Here is a 14746-nt window from a genome sequence, read left to right as displayed (position 1 = left end):
CCTTGCCTGTATTGTTGAAAAGCAAGGACATGTTCCTTCTCTGTAAGACAACCAACAGCAGTATGACTGTCGTTGCTCCCACACCTCCCACATGTGACGGTCTCCCCTCTAGTAAGCAGATGGACCGTCTGAGGATCCCCAGTAGAATGCAGCTCCAATTTATCAAAACGGGCATTCATGGCTTCCAGTTGAGCCACGACTGCCTTATCGACTGCATGAACTGTTCGAATACCATCCCTCGGGTTCCCATACTCAGCACAATGGGTCGCCATCTCCTCAATAATCGCCCATCCCTTATCATCATCAGTATTCTTTTGGAATCTTCCGTTGGATGAGGCATCAAGTATGGCTCTGTGGTCATCGTACAACCCATTGTAGAACTGATTGGATAGAAACCATGGATCAAAACCATGGTGAGGAAGAGACCTCACCAACCTCTTGAACCGACACCAAGCTTCATAGAAAGTTTCATCAGGTGCCTGCTTGAAATCAGTGATCTTTTCCCTCAGCTGACTGGTGCGCTGCGGAGGGAAATATCTCTTATAAAAAGTAAGAGTAAGGGTCTCCCAGTCTGTGATCCCCGCGGCCGTACGGTCCAAGTAAGTCAGCCACTCCCTGGCTGAGTCAGTCAAAGAAAAAGGAAACAGCACCTCCTTAATCTTGTCTTGAGTTACCCCCTTTGTGGCGGGGATAGTAGAACAGTAGTCCGTAAAGACCTCCATATGCTTCCTCGGGTCTTCACCTGCCACACCTCTAAAGAGATTTCTCTCTACCAGATTGATATAGGACGGACGGATGTCAAAAGTATTCCCATCCTCAGTCTGGAGATTGAAACCTTTAGGAATAGATGATGTTTAGGTTCCGAATGACTCGCAATATTCGGCATCTTTACTGGTTGGTTTACAGAACTGAGATTATCTTCTCCTAAAGATTGATCTTCTGTAAATAGGAAATGCTGAAGTTCGGTTTCGAAAGTACTCAAGGCTTTCTTTCGTGATTCTCTTTGCAGATGGAGTCTATGCCTGAACAGTCTCTCTGGCTCAGAATCAGCTGAAACTAACTCCAACCTGTTCAACCTGGGCATACACAACACTGAAAGAAAATAAATAAGAACTGTCTCAAGGAATAAGAATTCCCTGAGACGGATAAAATAGACGAAACAAAAACAGATAGGGCAATTGCCTCCCCGGCAACGGCGCCAAAATTTGACAGGGCAGTCGTATACCTATCAAAAATAACTAACTAAACTAACTATATAGCTAGGGAAGTCAGGTCGATCTCCTCAGGGAGGCAAGATATTTGTAAAGTGTCCGTCTATTTGGTCACAAAATGCAGGGGTTTGTAAATTGATTTTCTAAACTAAAGGTGTAAAAGAAAGAGAAGCAAGGAAAGAGAAGTAAAGGCAGAAGGTAGAGATAAACTATCAATAAAGAAGGGACATGTCAAGATTTCGGTTCACTACGGTAGTCCAGTGACTCAATTGTGATTAACTTAGATAAATTATTGTGAGACGGATATGGAAAGGTCCTTCCGGTCAACTTTCTATCCTAGATTTCCACTAACTTAACTTCCGTCCTCGTCAGGGTAGTCTACTGTTCATAGCAGGTTGTAGATACCCATATCTGTCGATATTGGAATTTATAGAAAACCCGACAAACACCCGATGATGATAGGACGCATGTATTTATTAGTTGTCATTGTCATTATTTGGGTTCGTTTTACGATGTGGAATGAGCGTTGTCGACGGAGTATTTTATTAATTTAAATGATATTTAAATTAAAGCTTTTTTTTAAGTGAATTCATTTTATTGTTTTAATTTGAATTTATTTCCTTAAATTTATTTTATTGAAAATAAAATATATTTTTTTGATTTGAAAAATCATTCATTTTAAATGTGCTATTTGATTTGAAAAATCGAATTTGAAAATTTAAAACTCGTTTCAGCCACGCGTTTTGGAGCTCGATTTTAGCTCGGTTTTTAAGCCCGTTTTCTTTACGAGTTGGCATGACTCTCGAGTACACTAACCAACCTAGACCTCTACCCATTCAACCCCAGTTCGAACCCCCATATCCACACCCAAATCTCGTCCTAAACACTCCCCAACACAGCCCAATTCCTTCCTTTACCCGTGCTTGTATAGCCCATCGAAAGCCCTTCTAAACCGACTCAAACCTGGTCCAAACCTGTAACCCATCACCACCAACCCGCGCTCCACATTACCCACAACAACCCAGCAACTAGAACACCACAAAACCCATCCAATTCCCGTCCCAAATACTCCACAAACAGCCCGCAACACAAGCAGCTCCCCCCTGTTTTGCGTGCTCAAACCCGAGCCCAAAACCCGCTCCAAAAAGCTACCAAACCCGTGCCCATTAACCCTACACCATACCCTAGTATCCTACCCATATTACCTTAGCTTAACCACCAAGAAAACCCCCATACAAACCCTAAAAACCCCACGAATTAGCTGATGGACAGCAGCTATGCAAACCGAGCCCGACTGCTTGTTGCCCTACTTCTACCCTTCGAAACTCCTTATAAATACCCCCCTTTCACCATACATTCATTCCTCTAAGTTCTCCCCACAACATACTGCAAATAACAACCATCAATCGTCCAAAAAAACCCTAAACTAAAGCCGTGACAGCCGCTCGAAAACAGGGACACAAATCTTGTTTTCGAGTTTCTGTCGTGGTCTTTGGCCTTGATTCTCGTGCACAAATCCCATTAAAACTTCTGGTTTGTTTCCATATTCACAAAATTCAGTCTTTCTAGTTTCCAAAACATCTTTCGGTTTGAAAAATCGTTGAGAAACGAAGTCGTGGTGAGCGATTGAAAATCGCTGCTCAAGTCTGCCGTTTGAACGTGTTTGTTTCGTGATTTCAAAATTCAATTTCAATTGTCTTCGTCAACGACGGCCCCTCGAGATAAAATCTACGATAGATTACGACCCAAGACGGTGTCAACGATACATGTAGGTTGAGGGTGCATTAAAACTCCCTTCTCTCCTTTTTTATTTCGTTTTTTTATTGTTTATTTACTAACCATTGTCTAACATCGTCTAACTAATATCGAAACTAGAATAGTTTGAGTATGAGTTAAAGTACCATTCCGGCACCCGCGTTGACTTGAGATGGGAAAGAAATCCGCCATATCGGTCGGTCGTACACCCCGTCTCATTTACATATCCTCGTGTTGGAATAGGGCAATTTAATAAATCGAGTTTATTTAATTTATGTGTATTTATTTTTAACCATATAAAAATTGATTTTTTATGATTTTCCAGACCTATAATTTGTAATTTTAATTTAGGTAGAGTTTCGTAATTTATTGCATTGATTTAGTATTTATTTCGTATTTAGCAATGTATTAATTCAAAACCCGCGCAGTGCACGGGTTTGTCCAGGTTTTGTGTTTTAATTTGCTTCCTTGTTTGACTTTGTTTGATTAATCCTTAGTTTAATTAGTTTATGTTTTAGATTTTAATTTACTTTATTTATAATTTATATTGTATGTATGAGCTAACCACTAATGTTTGTTAATACATCTTATGCTAAGCGTAAGCCTTCCTATCCCTCTCTTTGGATGTGTTTTTCTAGTTTAATCAATGAACCTCACATGCTAAACCACTTCGACGAAGTTAAATGCATTTTAAACGACTTAGAATGAAATTCGCATGATAGGATTTAAATTCAATGGTTGCATACGCATGCGACATCTTTCCGAAATAGCCATCTTTCACCTAGTAGAGACCGTTATTGCAACAGGCGGGGTTGGGTGTTGTTTTAATGAAATTAAATTAACTTCCTAACACGTAAAGTCATACGAATTCAAATCTCTAAAATTGGTTTCTAAATTCCATTTAAAAATTTAGTGGCGACTCTTTTAAAATTAAAAATGTTTTGAAAAAGCATTTGAGTGGAGCGTTTTTCCATGGTCCACAATTTGGCGACTCTGCTGGGGACAGTGAAACTTGAAAAGTGTAAGATGGCTATTAGGATTGTTGTCACATTTTTTTATGTTAATCATGCATAAACCCCCGAGACTTTAGGCGGGCCAAAGAATCTCTTGGGTTAATTCCGAGGGAGGATATTGATGTCCACTATGTCCGATTTAAGTATCAAGGTGATTCCGTGGAGGTAGGCAGCTGCATACGAGGCATATTGCTACGGGCATATGACGGTATATGGACTCCCCGACAAAGCGGTTTCACTGGCATAGACCCATTTTAGAGGACTGACCGAGACTTAGAAGAGTCTAGTTCATGCATTGCATCCCTAAAATGCGAATGATTACATGCTATGTGAATCCCGGGTCATGTTTTCAAAATAGCATTTTCAAATCCATCTTCTCTTTCTTTCGAAAATTTGATTCTTTTTCAAGTCCATTTCTTTTCGAAAATTTCGGCCCTCTCTATTTCAAATTTTGAACCTTCTTTCAAGCCGAAGTGCTGCCCATTTTAAAAATCAATTCAATCCTTCTTGATTTCAAATTTCGATGAACTGTATCCCAGGTCCAACCCAAACCTAGAATAGAGTTTGAGTCAGTGGGGTCGGGTTAGTCGAGTTGGGCTTTTCCTTGCTCGATATAGGCGAGCTAGTCCACCCTTAGGCTCGAGTGAGCCTTTGCTTGGTTAGAACACTTGTCAAGTGAGTCACCTAAACCGATCTTTGGGTCTGAGTCATGAAAGTCGACCATTTGGTCCAAGTCAGTCCACCAAAACGTCCCCACTAGGCCACCTAGGGCGTTTGTCACAAAGCCCAAGAGCCATGTCTGGTTTGAACACGGGTTTGTCATGTCGGATTTATGATCACGTTGAGTCTAAAACCCAAGCCACGTGTGTATCACGGTTAGGACCCGTTCCAACGAGCCAGAATAGTTCGTTCGTAGGATCCATGTCAAGTTATAGCCAGTTTTTAGGTTTGAAAAACCGTCCCTAGTCGTGTATGACCCAAACCGAGGGGGCCCAATTGCTCGCTCTCCGGGTCTAAGCCCAATATCGAGTCGCATGGAGTCTGTCATGCTGTTATGAGTCGAGTCCTGTTTGTGCAGGGGATTTTGATTCGATAACTGATACTCGCTCGGGATTTTATTGTAGAAAGGCCACTACAAACAAGAAGTATGACTACCGCAGAGGCACTGAAGCAGATTAACGACACTTTGGTCGCAATGATGGAACGCTTGATGGCTGTGGAAGCCAAGGTCGCGGTGGAAGCTCCCATACCACTGCCCCCGAAACTGAATTCGAAAAAGAGGTTCCGACTAATAGAGGAACAGTTGAAGCTATCCCGAGGGGAAAATGTGCATTATGAGAATGCCAGAGGGTACATGCCGGTCCAGGACAAGCTACAAGGAGTATGCCAGAGGGTACATGCCGGTCAAGGACAAGCTACAAGGAACAGTTGAAGCTATCACGGATAATGTGCATTATGAAAATGTGCATTATGAGAATGCCAGAGGGTACATGCCGGTCCAGGACAAGTTCAAAGGGACGGAAGATCCATTGCAACATATCCGTTCCTACAAGGAGTACCTTGCGTTGAAAGGGGTACCTGCTGAGATGTTGCCCCACATTTTTGCTCAATCCCTAGGAGAACACCCGAAGGCGTGGTTCTACAGCCTTGAGCTTAAGAATTTCCCCACTTTCGAAGATATAGCGGTGGAGTTCGCAAACACTTTGCGATAATCTTTGAGATTCGGACTACGTGCGCACACTCGAGGTGATGACACGAAGGATAAGGAGGGATTTCTTGAATTCCTCAACCATTTGTGCGCTGAAAGCGTGAAGTTGGCCAAAAGGCCAGAGGAGACTGAAATGGTAGATAAGTTCATCAAAAATCTTCGACCTGTCTACCGTGACGCTATCAAATATCAAAATTTCGGCTCATTCAAGGACCTTATTCGAGTCGGAAGAAAAATTGAGGACGACGTTCGTTCTGCTGAGGCTGAAAAGCCAAATGGGTATCAGGGTGCCTCCTCTTCCAAAGCTAAGGCATCCAGTCCTGCCAATCATATCCAAGCCATCGGTCTTTTGGGAGGAGCTCCTAAGGGATCGCAATGCCATGGGCCAAGGGCGTTCACTAACATCGGGTGTACCTATGCATACGCCCTCCAAAGGCTCTCGGCCCAAGGGAAACTGAACCCAATTGGTCCAACTCCGGACCCGCCTGCGGATCGACTGGGTAAATGGTATAAGCCCAACGCCTACTGTTCTTATCATCAAGGAAAAGGTCATGATACCGAAAATTGTTACCGTCTTAAACATGAAATCCAAGACATGATCGAGAATGGGTCGCTCCCCATCCCCACCGTCCGACCTAACAACCTGAACAATCCTTTTGGCGACCATGCCAATGCAGTATTCGTCGAAGACAATACCGATGTATCTCACTTAATCCAACCCATCTGCCGTCTCACTGGGTTTTTCGTAGGGAAGATCTATGTAAGCTGCTCTGAGTATATCCCTCAAGCTAAGAACGAAGTTCGAATTGGGGATTTTGCTATCGATTGCACACCATACATTCTCCGAAGCGAGAATGAAATTAATGGGGTCTGGGCTGACGATGAAGACGATATCTATCTCACCGAAGGTGCGATTATTCCCCGAACTCAGGAAGAAATTTCTAAATTGAGGAAAGATGTCCTCGAATCTAATCATTTGACTCGATCGGGACGTCCCTATCGTGTCGAGAAGGCAAACCATGTCTCTATCTTTGGAGACAGTCCAAGTAAGACACCCACCAACGAGGCCACCTCAGTCCGGGCTCTTGGTGAAGGGTCGACCTCAGAGGCCTCCCTCATCAAGCAGTTACAAAAGACTAAGGCAGATGTCTCCAACTGGGAGTTAATCTTGAGCTCGTTTGAACACCGACAAGCTCTGCTTCAAGCCTTAATGAATATTACTGTGTCACCGCACACTACTCCAGATGACGTGGTCTCATTTGTTGCTCAAAACAAACCTCGGCTCACTAATGCCGTAACTTTTTCTGATGAAGACCTGCCCTCATTTGGGCCACAACATTGTCTCGCTATGTACATCACGGTAGAATGCCGTCATAAGCGACTCCCAATGACCCTTGTCGACGACGGGTCTGCAGTTAATGTTCTCCCACTACGGACCGCTTTCATTTTGGGACTCGAGAAAAGCGACTTCGCACCCACTACGCAAACGGTTAGGTCTTTCGATGGCACAGTGCGTCGAGTGTCCGGACTCGTCACTTTAAGCGTGAATGTGGGAAAGGTGGAGTGCAAGGTCAATTTCCAAGTGATAGATGTTGCCTCATCTTTCAACATTTTGCTCGGGAGACCATGGATTCACACAGCTGGAGCCGTGTCTTCTACCCTCCATCGCAAGATTAAAATCCCTATCAAGGGAGAGGTAGTGACCATCGATGCTACTCCTATAATTGTGACGGGAGGAGATGTTACTTCCGAAGTGCAAACTGATAATACCGCCTTGGAGTCTTGTGGTTTCGAGGTAGTAAACGCAATTGAGTCCACTTTCGAGGCACCGAATATGGACTTATATACGGGAAGCCGTGTTTGTAAAACAATCTTCAAGACCGGAAAGTACTTCGGGTACTCCATGTACCCCCGAACGGAAAACGCATTTCAATTGAACTCGCCAGTGCCTAAGGGGACAAGATACGGGCTTGGGTATGAGCCAACTGAAGAAGACTCCCTGAGAAAGAGAGTCTCGATCGAAGACCGAGACATCAAGATGGGGCCGTACTTGCTAACTCTAAACGGCCACTTTGTGAAAGCCGGGGAGGAAATGCCGAGTTTAGACTTCCCCGAACCACTATTCAACTCAAAGGCCAATAAGCTGGTCCCCGGAATCGAAGTATTCCGTGATTGTTTCTATATTCCCAAAGACATTATGGCGAACTACAATAAAGAAGGAGTCCATTTCCCGATCGAAGATGGGAAAGCTATGGGTCTCCTCTTCGGAGAGGAAAAGAAGCCGAAAATACCAAACGAAGTCTTGGTAAACATGATCGTAAGGAGTGATCGTTTCGATCCATCTACCCTCATTACTGATGTAGATCCTAAGAGGAATACATCTGGATGGCGGAAAACCATGAAATGGACCGACAACAAGGGTTCGCTTTTCAAGATGACCATTGGAGAAGGGCAAATGTTCAAGCCTGATGACGATTCTGAGTCTGAGTCTGAGTCCGAGTCTGAGTCTGACATAAGTCCTACGGCTAAGTCTAGGGTTTTAGGTGTCGAAGATACCCCTTCCCCAGTCTTTCCTTTTCTCGTACCTTCCCCTAGTGCTGGTATTACGGGGCCTGTCCCGAATACTGCTCATATCTCGCCACTGACCTCTGATCAATTGGCCCAAATGTTAACGCAATTTGCGCAGTTTCAAATCAATAATAAGATGAATCAGTTTGCTTACGACTTGTCTAATTTATATTGCGATTCAATTGATTGTTTTAATAACGTTGAGAATGAGGTCGAGGATAGACAGGTGGAAGAAGAAGAGGAGGAGGTGGAACCGCCTCCCCAGTTAGTAAAAGGGTTGGAAGAATGCGACCAAAGAAGCTCGGTAATCGAAGATACCGAAGTTGTTAATGTGGGGACTACCTTAGAGCCTCAGGAGCTTAAGATAGGAACAACCTTAGATCCCGCAGAAAGGAAGGGGTTTGTTGAATTGTTGAATGAATTCAAAGATGTATTTGCTTGGTCCTACAAAGATATGCCGGGTATTGATAGGGAAATTGCAGAGCACAAGATTCCGTTCAAGCCAGGGTTCAAACCAGTAAACCAGAAGCCACGTAGAATGCGTACCGAGTGGTCTTTAAAAGTCAAAGAAGAGATTGATAAACAGTTCAAGGCCGGGTTCATCAAAGTATCGGAATACTCAGATTGGATAGCTAATGTGGTGCCGGTCCCAAAGAAAGACGGAAAGGTTCGGGTCTGTGTTGATTTTCGTGATCTAAATAAGGCTAGTCCAAAGGACGACTTTCCGTTACCTCACATTGACATCTTGGTTGACAATACCGCTAACCATGCATTATTATCCTTTATGGATGGGTACGCCGGTTACAACCAGATAAAAATGGTCGAGGAAGATATGCACAAGACTGCTTTCATAACACCATGGGGCACTTATCGCTACACAGTGATGCCGTTTGGATTAATAAATGCAGGTGCGACTTACCAGAGAACAACAACGACGTTGCTGCATGACATGATTCATAAGGAAGTAGAGGTCTACGTCGATGACATGATCGTAAAATCGAAGGAACGTAATAACCATTTGATGGCATTACGAAAATTCTTCGAGAGGTTGAGAAAGTATAATATGAGATTAAACCCACAGAAGTGCGCATTCGGGGTCACCTCTGGCAAGCTTTTGGGTCATATCGTTAGCCACCGTGGCATCGAAATCGACCCATCAAAGACTAAAGCCATTATGGAAATGCTCCATCCTAAAACCGAGAAAGAAATTCGAGGTTTCTTGGGCCGAGTGCAATACATAAGCCGTTTCGTCTCAAAATTAACTATGATCTGCGAACCAATTTTTAAGAAATTGAAAGTTGGGGAGCATATTATGTGGGATGACCAATGCCAAGTCGCGTTTGATAAGATAAAGGAAGTGTTATCTTCTCCGCCAGCTTCTCGATCCGCTTTGTAGCCGGCTTGCCTCTATCACCGTATTTAACGATTCTGAGATACCGCGATGGGAGCAATGCTTTGCACAAACCGTTGTCAAAGAAGAAAGAGCAATTTACTACCTTAGTAAAAAGTTCTTGGAGTATGAATCAAAGTATACAGCATTAGAAAAGACATGCCTAGCTTTAGTCTGGGCAACGAAGAAGCTACGTCACTATATGCTCAACTACAGTGTGAGTATATATTCCAGAATGGACCCCATCAAGTACTTGTTTGAAAAGCCGGTGCTAAACGGCAGAATGTCAAGATGGACCCTCATGCTATCGGAATTCGATCTCAAATATGTGCCGCTGAAAGCGATAAAAGGAAAGGTCGTTGCCGATTTCCTGGCCGATAATCCAGTCGAAGAAACTGACATTGTTGACACTTGGTCGTTCCCCAGGATGAGGATATTGTCCATGTCGAAGATGATGTATGGGATCTATATTTCGATGGGGCTTCGAATAACATGGGATGCGGAATAGGTGTCCTTATCATTTCACCGAGAGGAGAGCACGTACCAGTTTAGATCAAATTGGACTTCGCCGTCACAAATAACGCCGCGGAATACGAAGCATTCCTACTTGGTTTGCAGAGCGCTAACAAGTTAGGAGTCATGAAGTTGACGATGACACGGGGATTCCTCCTTGGTCATTAATCAAGTGACGGGGTCATGGAAGATCAAAAGTAGCGACCGGCACCCTACCAGGCTAAGATAGAAGAGCTAGAAAAACTCTTCAAGAGGTGCGATACGTGTACCTCCCAAGGAGGAAAACCGATTCGACGACGCATCATCAAAATCGGCAGCGTTGATAAACATCCCTGATCATATGGATAGCATGCCATTGTGTGTCGAACGAAGGTCTTCACCAGCTTATATAAATGTTGTCGATGATGCCGAGGAAAGCGAAGCCGAACCTTGGTATGCATCGATTGTGAGATTCAAAGAAGCGGGAGAATACCTGCACCTCGATACACGTGGAAAGCGTGCATTGCGAATGTTATCCGCCCAATTCGTTAAAACTAACGATGGACAATTGTATAAGAAGACAAAGACAGGGGTGTCCTGTTGCGATGCGTCGACAAGACAACGTCAGAAAAGGTCATGGAAGAAGTCCACGACGGGGAATGTGGGACGCATATGAACTCCCACATGCTAGTTCGGAAGATCATGAGGTTAGGATACTATTGGACAACAATGGAAAGTTGTCGCAGATATGCCTGGCATTGTCACAATTGCCAAATATTTGCGAATATTCAACATGTACCACCTTCTATGCTATACACCATGACGTCACCTTGGCCTTTCTCAACCTGGGGAATCGACATCATCGGAAAAGTAAACCCTTCTGGAACAGGAGGGCATTGTTATATCCTATTCGCTATTGATTACTTTACCAAGTGGGTAGAGGCCAAGTCTTACAAAGTGCTAAATGCGAAGCAAGTAGCCAAGTTTATTCGAAATGACATCATCCGTCGACGGAGTGCCGCACGAGTTCATCAGTGATCATGGAACTCACTTTCAAGCTGAGACAGCCGTTATACTTAAAAAGTATAGAATCAAGCATCATAAGTCATCCCCATATCGACCTCAGACAAATGGAGCAGTGGAGGCCGCTAACAAAACGGTGGCTACTATATTGAGAAAGATGTCTGACAATTACAAGGAGTGGCCGGAGAAGATACCCTTCGCGTTGTGGGGATATAGAACATCCATCGAACGACCACGGGGCAACCCCGCATTATCTAGTTTACGGGATGGAAGCAAGACAACCGAATCGGAAGTACCCTCCTGCGCATCTTGCTCGAAAGCCAAGTCCCGGAAGCGGATTGGGTCCAAGCCAGATATGATTCGTTGGTGTTACTTGATGAGCGTCGTTTGAATTCGTTGTATCATGTTCACTCTCTATCGAAAAAGGATAGAGCGGGCTTTTAACAAGAAGGTGAAGCCCAGGGGAATTAATGAAGGCGATTTAGTTCTCAAATCGGTAAGGGCTCTATTACCGGTCGATCCAAGAGGGAAGTTTAAGCCTAATTGGGCCGGTCCTTATCTCGTGAAGAGGATACTCACGGGGGCGCGGTACGTTTGACGGATTTGGATGGAAATGATTTCTCGAATCCAACGAATCTGGATAGGTTGAAGAAGTACTATCCTTAAGACCTCACTCTCAAAGTTATGAAATAACACTTGAATTGTGATGTATTTGAATAAGTTTTAAGTTTGGCATTTGTTGCCACTGCCTGAAATGTTTTATGAGAGAACTACGACCTCGGTTTGATTCTGTTGAAAAGCAGATACGTAGGCAACCCTTGAAAAGGGTACAACCACAATAAAAATGAAATATTCAATGCAGAAACTGAGGATTTCTAATAAATAATACGTGTCTTTTATTTTGATAAATCCGGGCGACGCCCATTACAAATCAAACTAACAGGAAAGCAAATAAAAGCATAATAGTAATACTAAATAATAGAGCCGTAACTACCGCCTATCTTTTGTTGGGTCGCGTGTCCCGTCACTACGAGACGATGTCTCACCCATCATCATTCTTGCCCGTTTCTTTGGGGGGACCACGCTGTCTTCTCGCGGGCCCAATCTCTCTTTTACGCTTAGTCGAGGGCCAAGTCTCTCTGCAAGTGTCGGAACGTCACCACTTGTAGTACCCAGTCGGTCCCACACGCTAGGAGCACCAGGTTTAGCCCTAGGGTTCTCGTCAGGCCTAGTCTCGGTCTCAGTCGGGCCCGGAATCGGCCCAGTAAAGAATTGTCGATTTTTTAACCCCCTGTCATGCTTCTCCCGATCAATGGCATCATCTTTCTGTAGTTTCTTCCTTGCTTTAAGGCCCGGTTCTGTAGTCCATTTGAGATATGAAGGGGAAACCCAAGTAGACTTGTGTGGCTCGGGAATGCGCCACACGGTCCTTCGGCGCCACGCATGGAGCCAAGTATGACATATGCCCTAAGAAATAACAAAAGCAGGACCTCGCGAAGCCTCCGTCGCAGGGACAATTTGTTGACGACCGAATTGGCAAAGCACTCGGTCCGGGTAAAAATAGACAGGGTGATCCAAGCCCAACAATGTGACATACCGTGTATGATCAGTATCTGCGAGCCCGGTAAGTGAGCTCAAATGAAGCCATGGTAAGGAGCAGCGAATGTGAGACCCTGTTCCGTTAATCAAAGATATTTCGCGATGTCGGATCCTTGCTCGGAATCGTAGCGCCGCGCCGATTAGTGAGACTTCTGACATGATAATCTTCTGGTTTTAACGGCGGATCAATCAAACCAAGACGCTCGCTGAGCCATACCTGTTAGACAGTCAGAAAAAGGCAGGTCAAAAAAAAAAGGACGAAAAAAAAAGAGAGACAAAAAAAAGAAAAAAGGACGAAAAAAAAAACGAAAAAGGACGAAAAAGAAAAAGGACGAAAAGAAAAGAAATAGAGACGAAGAAAAAAAGAAAAAGGACGAAACAAAAAAGAAAAAAAAACGAAAAAAAACGAAAAAAAAAAGAGAAAAGAAAAAAAAGGAGACGAAAAAAGAGAAAAAGAGGAAAAAAGAGAAGAAAGACAAACTTGCAGTAGGCGGGTTGATCCCATGAATACAGCATCCGGATTGGCTTTTTGTGCATCCAAGCTTTTAATAGTCTCAGCTAGTATAATCCATGCAGGATTAGCACCATTCTCCATTTGCTCCACGACTCGGATTAGTCTAGCTTGGCCGCGATAAGATGGAATTTCTATCACCCCTCGAAACAATAAAGATGCAATAGAATGAGGCCAAAGGCGCAGCGTCGATAAATGATCGGTATATCCGGGTCATTCGCACGCCGGAATTTATGCACTAGCGCAAGCAGGTCCACCTTTCCACCATCGACGATGGTACGGGCTTCATCACGCGACAAGTTTAGATATTCGCGGTATTTTTGGGTCCAGTTGGACACAAAGTCGGGAACCACAGGCTCTTGCGTGGTCCTCCATCCTCCGAAGACGGTAAATTCTTCAGGAAGGGGACAGATTTCTCCCTCCGGAAAAGCAAAGACATGATGCTCGGGATCCCACACTCTCAGGCACTCTTTAAGAAATACGGGTTGAATCATGACTTGCCTCAGGAAAATAATTTGTTGAATTCCCGCCGCATTCAGATTTTGGATTTCTAAACCCCTGAATTCTGTCGCCCATCCCTTCATGGTCCCAAACAAGGAATTCATGACTAATTTTTTTTTCTAAGAAAGATATTCTTCTAAGCAGAGAGATTTTTGTTTGAGAAATTGTGGGAAATCTCAACCCTTAGCCCTTCCTTATATATGAAAAGAGATGAGGAATTTTGGAAGTATAATTCCTTTAGGTTTTGGAAACCTAAATCTTCTAGGAAATTTGGAAACTTGGAAGCCTACTAGTTTTAGGAAATTTGGTAGCTTTTTGAAATAAGAAGGCAAGTCCCATACCTCCTCTATTTCGGCCGTGTAGGGCCCGTGTGGCGCGCCAAGTGGGCCCCATCCGTCCCGGGTTTGGTTCGCTCATTTCTCTTGCGGAATTTGTCATAGTTCGTGCACCGAAGTGACTAATTTACAATCTCATCCCCTGCGCGTCCCGTGTTGAATTAACATCCCGTACACATTTACGGATTTTATTAGGTTCCGCCCACATTGGTTACGGGTCAGAAAGTCCGAGTCTTTTCGTCAAAAGGTCGTGTCTACCCGTCGCTTTAACTCCAGAAATTTGAAATAATTTTTCGCAATTAATTTTATTATGTGTTGATTCGAAAAATCATTTGGATCCAGAAAACTGAAATAAATTCTCGCCTCGAAGAGGCCAATCATTTTCGAGATATTCAAAGTTCGGGTCAATGACCCACCTTTTCTATGCAATGTTCATGTCTGCGGGTCGATAACCCATTTTCCTTTTCTTTCAACTGGGGGCTCTGTCGCCGTCGGCTCCAGAGACCCATCAAAATTCGGTCGATGACCATTTCAAGTATCGAAATGTCGCTACGTGAATCGCGTGCTATATATTATGATTAAATTTGCAGAGTATGCTCCAACTGGGGGCTTTGTCGCCGTCGGCTCCAGAGACCACCAC

General features: G+C 44.0%; 1 non-coding gene across 1 annotated transcript; it reads left to right on the top strand.

The window, feature by feature from the left end:
- The first annotated feature begins 405 nt into the window (after positions 1-405).
- Positions 406-511, top strand: LOC141654532 (small nucleolar RNA R71). The gene has a single exon (XR_012548090.1). It is a non-coding gene; the product is annotated as a small nucleolar RNA R71 (small nucleolar RNA).
- The last annotated feature ends 14235 nt before the right edge of the window (positions 512-14746 follow it).

The sequence above is a fragment of the Silene latifolia genome, chromosome 4, assembly GCF_048544455.1.
Source record: "Silene latifolia isolate original U9 population chromosome 4, ASM4854445v1, whole genome shotgun sequence".
In the NCBI taxonomy this organism is placed as follows: domain Eukaryota; kingdom Viridiplantae; phylum Streptophyta; class Magnoliopsida; order Caryophyllales; family Caryophyllaceae; genus Silene; species Silene latifolia.
The sequence above is the reverse complement of the archived record's forward strand: the minus strand, read 5'-3'. Positions and strand labels throughout refer to the sequence as shown.